The sequence below is a fragment of the Lonchura striata genome, chromosome 9 (genome assembly GCF_050655825.1).
Source record: "Lonchura striata isolate lonStrDom1 chromosome 9, ASM5065582v1, whole genome shotgun sequence".
In the NCBI taxonomy this organism is placed as follows: Eukaryota; Metazoa; Chordata; class Aves; order Passeriformes; family Estrildidae; genus Lonchura; species Lonchura striata.
This window is the reverse complement of record NC_140711.1, coordinates 18,784,324-18,795,724: the sequence shown is the minus strand read 5'-3', so window position 1 is coordinate 18,795,724 and position 11,401 is coordinate 18,784,324. Positions and strand designations below refer to the sequence as shown.

General features: G+C 39.4%; 1 long non-coding RNA gene across 3 annotated transcripts in view; it reads left to right on the top strand.

Annotated features, from left to right (window-relative positions):
* Positions 1–11,401, top strand: part of LOC146766643 (uncharacterized) — a 144,403-nt gene that overhangs the window by 32,877 nt on the left and 100,125 nt on the right. For 2 of the 3 annotated variants that reach the window (XR_014957222.1, XR_014957221.1), the window contains one exon: positions 1,570–11,401. This exon is cut by the window's right edge and continues 48,176 nt beyond it. This is a non-coding gene — a long non-coding RNA (uncharacterized LOC146766643). The remainder of the gene's footprint in view (positions 1–1,569) is intronic. The other variant, XR_014957223.1, reaches the window with a different exon arrangement.

Sequence of the window (11,401 nt, the reverse complement as noted above, 5' to 3'; positions counted from 1 at the left end):
GTAAGAGAACTCTCTGCTGGCTATTGGCAAGCCAAATGTGGGTCTACACTTCTGGTACCTTCTTACAGCTCTGCAGAGACCACATAACAGTGATGTGAGAAGAAAGAAGGTCCCTGCCTACCACACTACACTTATCATCTGTCATAATGGGGCCAACTGAGGATGGTATATTCCAGAAGCAATGAGCATGGGCATGTGAGAGTAAATTACATGGTAATTTCAGTGTCCCAGCTGCCCTAGTGCAGCTGCCAGAGATGTACTTTTGTGCTGTGGTAGAAGTGAGGTAGCCTGAAGCTGTGAGCTGCCTTAGATAAACCATGTGGGAAGCTGGTGTCCCAGCTTTTTCCCATAAGGTGTTTTAGGAAGCTCACACATTCCCAGCTCCAAATTGTGCCAGGAATCCCACAGAACTGGAGGTTTCTGTCACAGCTCTTCCCACCTTCTATAACAAAGAGGATGGGACCTAGGGAGTTTTTTGCTGCTTTATACCTGTCCCAGAATACAGCTTGGAGATGAAGGAAGCAACTGTGTGAAAAATATTCCCACTCTCCTATTTTGATGTTTGTTTGTTTCCCTCTTGTTCAGTAGGGCAGTTATTTGATAGCACAACTGTCCTGTATCCATGCAATGGAACTGCTTAAAGGTGAGCTACTTTAAATAGTTGTCATAGGAGGAGGAATGCACATTATACAGTGACAAATATCTATATCATCATCAGGTACTGTAAAGCTACTGGTGGCATAAGGCAAGATTTTAGCATCTGTTTCAGTCAAATGTATTTTAGATTGTTGAGATACTTAATTTCTGAGAGAATTTTCTGTAGGTGTAGATAAACACTCCATAAACAAATCTGTTTCACACATTCTCAAGGCTCTGGTAAGCACATTAAACAGAACAATGTACATGAAAATGGACTTCACAGAAAATAAGGTAAAGATACAAAATGGTCCAGGATGAATATGGCTAAGTGGGCTCTGTGTGTCCGATAAGTTTCAAAGCTATTCAAATCACATATTTTCAGATGTCACAAATATACTTTTCCATAGCTGTCATATCAAGAGAGTAATAGAATTTGTGTCTAAAAAAATCTTTAAAAAATACATTGGTGCAAATATTTTCTATTATTATTACTGTTTCCTTTTCCCTGAAGTCTGGAGTGCAAGTGTGAATTTACATTTGCAGAGATGGTTCACTGCCCATGCTTATAGCAGAGCAGGAACTATATGCTAAATTGAGCCCAGAAGCTGAGCATTTCTGTTAACCCTGAAAAGTAGTGCTTGTTAATTTAGGCACTGCCCCTTAGGAATGTGGCTGATAAAATGAAACTTCATTGGAGGCCATCAGCTTGGCTTGCAGGTGGAGAAGCAACTGCCTTTCAAAAGACATAATTTCAAAACACCCTGTGAAACCCCTTTACCGTCAGCAGAAAATGGATGATGTGTTGTCCTCCACTGTACATAGGTTGCCCTAAATCAGTGAAGCATCTCTGTTCCCATGTGGAGGCACTCTTACTCCTCCAAACTGTAATCTCGTTTTGTCCTGAATATTATTTATGTTCCCTCTCCATAGGTTTGAGTCAGTAACAGGAACAGAGACAGAGAGAGCCATCTTGTGGAAGATCACTTTACTGTTGTGCAGTTTGAGGTGCCAGGCACTTCAGAAGCTAATTTTGGAGACCTTATTTTTGCAACAAGAGACCTCAATTACAAGTGAGTGTCCTATAATATTTATACAGATGTGTCAGTTTCTGCACAAAGCAAGTTAAGTGAGCAGGGAATGATACTATTTCAACATTTGCCTGCTGGCATTTGATATGTGTGAACAGCATGTTTTTCGCCCCATCTTGAACTATATAATCAGCAATTTCTTCTCTTCTTTCCATATTGCTTCTGTGCACAATTTAGATATTAAATATATATCTTGATTTGCTTTGTAACAGACTGCAAATGAAGCTTCACTGCCTCATCTTGGAAATGTGCAGCGAAAGTAGAGTTGAAAATAATATTTTTCCCTTCATGCTTACTGCTTTCAGTTGAATAATTGCACAATTCTTACAGACTACAGAAAACATTAAAAAGCTGTTCTCATCTACAGGTTCCAGCCTGAGATGTGCAAAATGCTTGTAATGAAACTGCAAACCATGTGAAAGCAGTGACAAGATCCTTTGTGTAGCAGAGAGGGGCTCCCGCTTCAAGCAGAAGAAAGAGAGCAGAGGGCATCTTTCTGATAAGAGCAGATGATGTGGGTCTAGGAAGGTCTGAGCTCTTGATAAAGTGAAAATGAAAGTGGTGCCTGATGTTCCAGCTTCCCCTCCTGAGTTAAGGGGATGAGCTACGCTTTTCAACCCCTGTATGAGGTAAGGGTCAGCGATTAGCACAAGACTACCTGGTACCTTAAATGCTGTAGTCAACAGGTGCTCTGAGGGTATCAAATTTCCAGTTAATCAAAGGCGTAAGTCCTTTAAAACATGCTTGATTTCTTTATCAATGGGAAAATTAGCTTTGGTTTAAATTCTTTAAAGATGTCACTTTTCCACCCTGCCTAAATTTGCAAAGGATTTGTAGAGATATGAAATAGTGGAGATCAATTTAATCTAGTCTCATATGACCTTTTCATAGAAAAATAAGAATTTAATGTAAAGAGATTTTGGTTTTTTTGCATCCAGAATCACAGCATACCTTTATTTTTTTGAGGAAATGAGCACAGTGTTTGGGATTTTAATCTGTTTTGGTTTTCCCCATTAGCAGTCCTTGTTGTATTTCAGTATTTGTAAGACTCAATTCAAAGTCAAATATATATGGAGGATGTATCTCTACGATGTGTCACAATGTTTTTGAAACTAGAATGATTTGAAGGAAATTATTATTATTAGGAATATATGTTTGTGAAGTGTGGGATTTTAAATAACTAACTTAATATTTGTTACATAAAGCTGGCAAATCTGTAACCATGTGATAATGTTAACTTAAAAATGAAATCAGCCATAATAACGGTAAACTACTATTTTTCTACCTCAAAATACAGATTAGCTTTTTAATTGAAAGAAACATTCTCTACCAAATGATATATCATTTCCCTTTCTTAAAAAAGCCAAACTGAAGTCAAAAACCATATCAAATGAAAAATAGTTTTAAATTCCAAATACATCATAGAATCACAGAATTATTGCATATTCTGAGTTGGAAGAGACACACAAGGATCATCAAAGAACCGTCCCTGCACTGCACCTTCCCCAAGAGTCACACCATGTGCCCGAGAGCATCGCCCAAACACTTCTGGAGCTCTGCCAGGCTGGTCCTGTGACCCCTTCCCACCCTCTGGGGGCAAAACCTTTTCCTGACATCCAACCCAAACCTCTCCTGACACAGCTTCAGGCCACTCCCTCAGTCCTGTCCTGGGCAGCACAGGGAGGAGATCCGTGCCTGCCCCTCCTCTTCCCCTCTGGAGGAGGCTGGAAGTGCAGAGGTCTCCCCTCAGCTCCTCCAGGCTGAACAGACCAAGTGCCCTCAGCTGCTGCTCACACGGTTTCCCCTCAAGGTCCTTCACCATTCACAGCTCTCCTTTGGACACTCTCTAATAGTTGAGTGTCTTTCTTGCATTGTGGTGCCCAAAACTGCCCCAGCACTCAAGGTGAGGCTGCCCTAGGTCAGAGCAGAGCAGGAGAATCCCCTCCCTTGCCTGGCGGAGGCACCCCAGGGCACAGCTGTCCCTCCTGGCTGCCAGGGCACTGCTGCCTGACATTCAACTTTCCATCAGCCAGGTCCCTTTCTGTGGCACTGCTCTCCAGGCTCTCATTCCCCAGTCTGTCTGTGCACCCAGGCTGTGCCATCCCAGGTGCAGGATTCAGCACTTGTCTTCATACAACTGGTGACTGTCCAGCCCTCTAAATTGTCAAGGTCTCCCTGCAGGGCCTCTCTGCCTGTAAAGGAGTCAACAGCTCCTCCCAATTTAGTACCTTTAGCAAATTTATTTAGCATCCCTTTGACTCCTGTGTCCAAGTAATTTATAGAAATTGATGAGTCAGCCCAGAGCAGACCTGTTCCATCAGTAACACTGGTCTAGGACGCAGCATTCCCTTCAACTTGATGGGCTACTGTTGCTCAGCAGTGTAAAGGTTGCAGTTGCTCAGCAATGTAAAGGATCCTGGTCTTTAGGCACAGATCCTCACCCAGACAAGGACTGCTGTAACTGAAAATTCCCCAACTCTCCCAGCTAGTTTCATATGTAGACTGTCTTTCAAAACAATTGAAAACAAAGGATAATGCTACATTGCATTCTGGCTTTTTATGATCTTTCATTCGAAACTCAGAATATGTGTCTGTGTGTGTGTTAAGCTTTAAATGTCATTACCTATTTCTCATGAATATTTCAGATTCAAAAATTTACAGGCTATTGTTCTCACAAGCTAAACATGTTGTTTCTGGATAGATGAGTAATGAGTGATACAGGAAGCCTCAGTAAGATGAAATAAATCTATTCTGAGTATAAAGTACAGTGTAGCCTGCTTTTGCTTTTTTTTTTTTTCCTAGAATAGTCAGGTGAAAAATGATGTAACATTTGATTTAAGTTTGGTTATTTGCCTGTATGATATACAGATGCCATAATATTTCTTTAGTTTTTGTCAGATGTCAAGGTACCTGAACAGCTGGTAAATGTTAATGTCTTAAAGATAACTGGTTTACTGTGCATATATTTTCATTTGACGCACTAGTAGGTGATCCAAGCAAAACTATAGCAAAGATGAGGGAAGAGAGGTCTTTGTCTCCCCTGCACGTGAACAACAGAACAATTCAGAGCAAATAGGGTCCAACTCCCTCCCTTTTGCCATCTGAAAAGGGACTGCAGGTCTGTGATGCTGTGTTGAGCCAGTGGCTGTGGCTAAGGGGGCCCAGGGAGGTTGGAAGGAGCACTCAGGAGGGTGCTCACTGCCTGGAGGCTGAGGGTGGGGGACTGATGCTGGGTGGGCCAAGGGAAATGAACTGGATGGATCCTGCTCTGCTCTGAATAAAGTCCAACAAATTGGCAGTGGCAAGTTTTGTCACCCAGAGAAGGCACTCGAGTACTGTTCAGTGGTATCATGCAGTTCACAAATATAAAACTGCTTTCAGTGAATACAGAGAAAGTAAGAATGAGTCATGATGAGTGTTCTGCATTTTTCTGATGTGTATTGTGGGTTTCTTCAAACTTGTACATTGCTGCCTGAGTGAATGCAGCTTTATGACAAGGAAGCCTTTAAAATGGTCTTTAAAGGTGGAAGAGGGAAAAGGAAAGTGCTGGCACAGGTAAGATAACATCAGATGCACAGATTTAAATTGTCACAGTGACAGTCTAGAGTAGGATGGCTTACTTTTTAGGGGTCACTTGATGGCCAGGGAGAATTTCTATTCTCATGTTCTAAAGAGAGAGAGAGGGGTTTTAGAGAGATGTGATAACGAGGGTAAGTGTGATGCAGATCCTGAGAAAAATCAGGGTACCAAGAAATTTCAGGGATAGGGCTTGCTATCCCAAGCTAGATAGGTAACCAGGTTGTCTCCAGTATAGGAAAAAGAGGATATATGTATGTAGGGCATATATATAGAACTCTCTTTTGGCTTTCCACCATGACATTGATGCTTTCCATCACTAGGTGAAAGAATAGCAAATTCTTTATTTTGTTAGCTGCTTTAAATGTCTGCTGTTATGGTGCAGTGCAGGATAAATCCTTTGAGAAGCCCATCTGAGCTTGCTTGGGTAGGGAAGCACTAACTGTGGCTGGTGGGCAGGGATGGAAAGCCTCTAGGTACTGATATGGGAGGGGGTGAGTTGTGAGATTTTATTCTGAGAGAGGAAATAACCCAGGCCATTGCTGATGCCGCATTGTGAACATCAAATCCTGAGAAAGGGCAGTGGAGCAGAGCTGCCTGGCCAAGTGATGGGGATGTGAGCTGTACCAGGAGAATGGGCAGGGCAAAGGCTGAATTTTCAATGGTGTGGAACACACTGTTGGAGGAAGTGCCTTTCAGTAACACAAAATATATTATAATCCAGCATTTTGTTTTCTGTAGCATTTCAGTTGTATATTAAAAACAGTAAATCACTCTGATAGAGTGATGTTCAAGGGTCTAAACATTCTTTTTGAATCTCTGTTTCTAACTGATATTTGGGAATGACACATTGACACAGTGGGTACTGTTTTATTGTAAGATTATCTGAGTTATTTATATCTTGAAAAATACTGAAGATTCATCTGTTTTTTGCTTCCATCCCAGTGTCTCTGTGCTTCGATTATATGACTGATGTGGCATTTGGTAGTTAAAATTCTTCCTTTGTCTGTAATATTTGCAGTAATGGTGGCACCTTCACCTACCGACAGCATTAGTATCAGTTGATACCTTTTTATTCACTATCAAATTAGTTCACTGTAATAAACAGATTTGATAACCACTGAGAAAACTATTATTATAATAATGCTCTTATTCCATAAAGGGTGCTGTAATTTTTCCCAGGATAATTAGGGAGATAGATCACTAAATCTCAGAGATTTTGGCATCATGTTACTAAGTTTCTCATGTGGCATTGGTTCACCGCTTCCCTCTGATATCCTGACTGTGGAAGAAGTGAATAGAAAATCCAATAACCTTCCTAAGGGTCAGGATTTCCAAATGGAAGTCTAGCACAAAGTTGACTGCAGATAAATCTAGGATCCTTTCTGCATCTGTTGCCATACCGGATCCTGTATGTCATCCAGCATGTCCCACGCTTTGAGTTATGGATTACTGCCTCAGAGTTCCCTATGCACACATGCAGCTGCTCTTTCCTATGAAGCATCTATTTCCTCTTTGTCCAAGAGAGGTTGCTGAGCCAAGGCAGAGGTGATGTCATTGCTGTGGATGTATTTGGGGATTTCTGAGCACCCCCACGATCCACTCTTGTAAAATTGAAGAGAAGCTGGGAACACTTTTCTCCACACTCTGTCTTAACAGATACTCCCAAGTCACTTCTAAAGAGCACCTGTGTAAGAGAAGAAGTTCCCCAAATAGCAGGAGTTTTACACACATTTTAGGGGAATGAATTAGAAGAAAAGCTGTTACCTCACAGTGGAGAAACTTGTGCTCACTAATGGAGCTCTAGAGACAGGGTACACCTGCCCAGTACCTAGATTTCAACCCAGTAGTTCACTGAGCCACATTGCCTCTCTGCAGCATAAGATTGAGGGAATTGTTTCGCAATCAAATAAAAGAATTTATTTAAATGTAAAGATACCAGCTAATGACATGGTAAGGGCAAACAGTGTGTAGGACTGAGCTGTGTAAATGCTGCTGTGAATTTTTTTAGTCCACCACATCTTGTGAGTGAGGAAAACATGTTGCCTGGAGTAGGCAATTATTGCATCTTAGGTGTTATGGGATAGAGGTTTCTTTGGGTCCAAATGAGTGTGCACTACAGTTTTCTGACATTCTTACAGCAGCCTTCACTCAGTAATGTGAGATCTCTCCAAAGAGCTTTGTATGCAAGCTAAGATCAGCACTGTCTTGCACTTATGACACAGATTTTACAGTTTTAGGGAAGTTCTGTCAGCATGGACATGGGAAAAAAAGCCTAAAATGAGGTATCAATATTTAAGCTGTTTGGCAGGTGTGTGGACATGCTTCACTGTACTTGTACATAATTATCAATCAACTCCCAGATTCTTAAAGTTGTCTAGCCAGAAACAACTGTCTGTTTTTGAAACTGGGGCAAGTGAATTACTCTGGCGATACTGAACAAGTAACTTATTTATGTAGTTCAATAGATAGATTTAACAAATCTCCATCTTATCTCCTTTTCTACTTTCATAATTTAAACTCTTGAGCCTGGACTACAAATATTGCTTTATAAGTGCCAACAGCTAACATCACTCCTAACCTTGTTGTGACTAGTAAAATATATTGATAGGGGTTTTCTTCTGAAAGAATCATATATAGTGCTGAACAGCTGTCTACCACAGAAAAAACCACAAGTTAGACAATCTTCAGACCTTTGGTACACGCTAATTATGGCATGAATTGTGTGAATTTCATTTGTACTTGCGTATTTATATATATCTCATTAATTTGTTACAAAGAGGGAAAAAATCATTACTGTAGAGTCAAATTGCCTGTAAATGACTTAAGGAATATGTTAATGATCCTGCTCCAAATGAATAATTATAACACAGGTGCACTTGAGATGTGATCATTTAACTGACAGCACACAGCTCCTAATGTCTTGAATATCCATGATAATGGTGATGTCATAGCAGCCAGTTAAAATAATCGCTCACATCCTCCATTTAATACACAGGAGAACTGTGGGTATAATTCCCATACAGAGCTATTGCCTTGCTTATTTAAGGAATGGTTAATTTATAAACAAATCAAGAAGTCACTCTGCATTGATTTTACTGCATTATGTTTCCAGTAAAATGTCATGCCATTGTCTCCAGTAGAAAATAAACATCGATGGCAGAAAGGCATTACTACATCTATTTTATGTACAGTGTAAAGAATCTTAGCTCAAAATATCTGAGTGTCATAAATATATGAATTGCACTTCACCTGCTTTGCTACTAATAACTGGCTAAACCTTACGTGTTTGTTGTTTTAAAGATGCTTGTAGTATTCAGCTCCATCTGAAGCTGATGCCTGTGGGAATCAGGGATGTCTGCTCTGACATGCACAAAATAGCCCCTGTCTACAGATGTGTTGTCTCATTAAGATGAGATTTGACCTCTGTAAAGGCCAGTCTTCTTCTGGTCTTATGTCCCATTTAATTTCACACAGCTGTGCAACACATTAAGCTTTTCAGTTGTATTTGTAGTCAAGATCAGATTTTAAGGGTCTAACAGTCCAAAATTTAAATAGTATACCTTGAAAGCACAGGAGTTCAGAGAAGGCAGCAGCATACTGCCTAGGTGTTATCTCCATGATAATAGCAACGAAACTGGAGCAGTAGCTAAATATAGAACAGTACTTCTGCATCTAATTCATGTGTTGTCATGTAATTACAAAAAGATGAAGAATTAAATCTCTAACCTGTAATGAGGTTTATGAGGAAAACTTAGAGAATTCCTAATGTAAAAGAGGTTGTTTCCAGTTAAGGTTAGCATTATATGCCTTGAGAAGAACACTACCACCTTATTTAGAATAATAGTACTGTATTGATGCAGGTTATGTTAGCAGCAAGAGTCTGTGCTAGGAGGGAAAAACTCTTTTGAAGATATCAATTCCAAAGCATAATAAAACAGGTGCATCTTAATAGGTCTACCAGGAATGTTTTAGCTGTTAGCATCTTTTAAATGTTTCTGCTGAGAAACCCTCTTTTCATAACAAGGTTGGTGAGTATTAAACCTGTGATAGTTCTTTCTGGGATTACTATAATTTATAAAAACAATAAAAACTTGCTAAAAAAACATTTATGTATTTATAAATGTTGTAATCCAGGGGTCCCACTGATATTTGTGGTGAAGGATATGCCTAAGGGCACATAACCCTGCTTGTACATTGCCAGGACTGCAATCTGGTTTATGACAAAACAGATTCATTTATCTCCAAATAAATAAATTACTTTTGTGAACATTTAGAAACATTTGCATAATTAGCCTGTAAGATCTTAGCAGTCTTTTTCATAATAATTAAACTAATCTAATCTTGGACAGGGTAAACAGACTTACTAGGCTGAGAGCAGCCTTCAGGCAAGAAACTTACTACATTCTACAAGAACTGTAAGGCTGATGATGTTTGTTAATTATGCAGAGCTTTTACTCCCCAGTAATAGCAGCGTTTGTATTGCCTGAAGCTCAGATAGCTACTCCCAGGCACATAAAATTAGGCTCAGGGTTTTTTTTTGTTTTTTTTTTTTTGTCATTCTTTAAAAAACCCAACAAAACAAAACAAAACAAAAAAAACCCCAAAACACAAAACCACAACAAAACCACAAAACAAAGAAGGTACTTCAAAATGATTATACGCTTTCAACAAGGAGTCATTAACCTTACAGTGTTGGATCCTGGAGCTGCACACAATTGGCTCCTTCTGCAGTCATGTGGTCTTGATTATCTTCAAATCTGGAGTCTTTCATGCCATAGAGAAACACGGAGCTGTGAGGCTTGGTAAAAGAACAGAAGACACTGTTTTCTGGGGACCTCAGGAACAAAGATTGGGAATATCAAATAGGTCTTAACCAGGACAGTTCTCAGTCAAGCAGTCAATCAAAATTTATAACCATAAATCAAAAAAAGAAGATCAAAAACAGTACCTAGGAAATTCGGAAAATATTTTCTTTCTTTAAAGAATCTGTCATCTTTATCTAGTTTTATGTGAGCCATCAGTCCATGAAGACTTCAATTGACAAGTAAACTCAAGAAGAAGAAGTTTTCTGCTTACTAACAGAGCATGGCATTAACAATAATGATATTCAAACTCTACAAGCTTATTTAAAAAAAAAAAATCATCTCTAAACAAAATTGTTTTGTATGCAAGAATTTACTTCCTAAATATTATTTTCCTCAAAACTGGACATGCAGGAAACTCTGGATTTTTTTTGTTTGTGCTTTGTTTAATTTACAATATTTTTTAAAAAACCAAATTTATGTGATTAGATGTTAAAAGGCTGATTTATAGTTTATATTTTTTTTCCTCAGAATTTGCATACAAATTCATGATGCATTACCTTTTTCAGTAAAGATTTAATTATGTCTGGATAGGAATAGTGATGCCTGACCCCTGCAAGGCAGGTGGTTAAACTGTATGAAAGTGGTGCAACATGAGGCATTGCTTATAATAATCCAGGACTGGATTTCATTGATACCAAGAAATAGAATGCTTTAGGAATTTCTCTTGTTCATTTCAAACGTTGTTCCCTGAGTAAATGATGTTAGATGAAGTTTACAGAATCTGTCTCTTCAAACAAGTTACATCAGAATTTGCTTATGAAGAGGGACTCATGGATCTGAATAACCACCAATCTTTTAAAGCCATAACAGTCAAAAGATCTGGAACGGGCGATGCATCTATGGATGTTTTTTCCATTATAAATGAGTGAGTAGAGGCAAGAAATTGGCAGGAATTTGTTTTCAGCTTTTGCGTCTTCTGTCCTGTGCAGCTGAGCCATCCAAAGATGGTGTAATGCATGGATAACAAGCAAGCATCCCATTGCCAACTATTTTCCGCACAAGAAAGATGCAAGATAGCAACTTTCCCACTGCAGTTTGAACTGCCCTGCTTCAGGCCTTAGTCTTTTTTCCTGTGCTTTTCTTTCCTAGGCACATTATTTCACCAAAGTTTTTGAGTCCAGCATGTCTGCCAGTCAATGCTATAAGCTAGTGGGTCATTTTTTTGCTGTTTTTGCTGTTCCGTTAACGTTTTGTGGTATTGCCAATGGCAGGAATTCAAGTACCACGTGG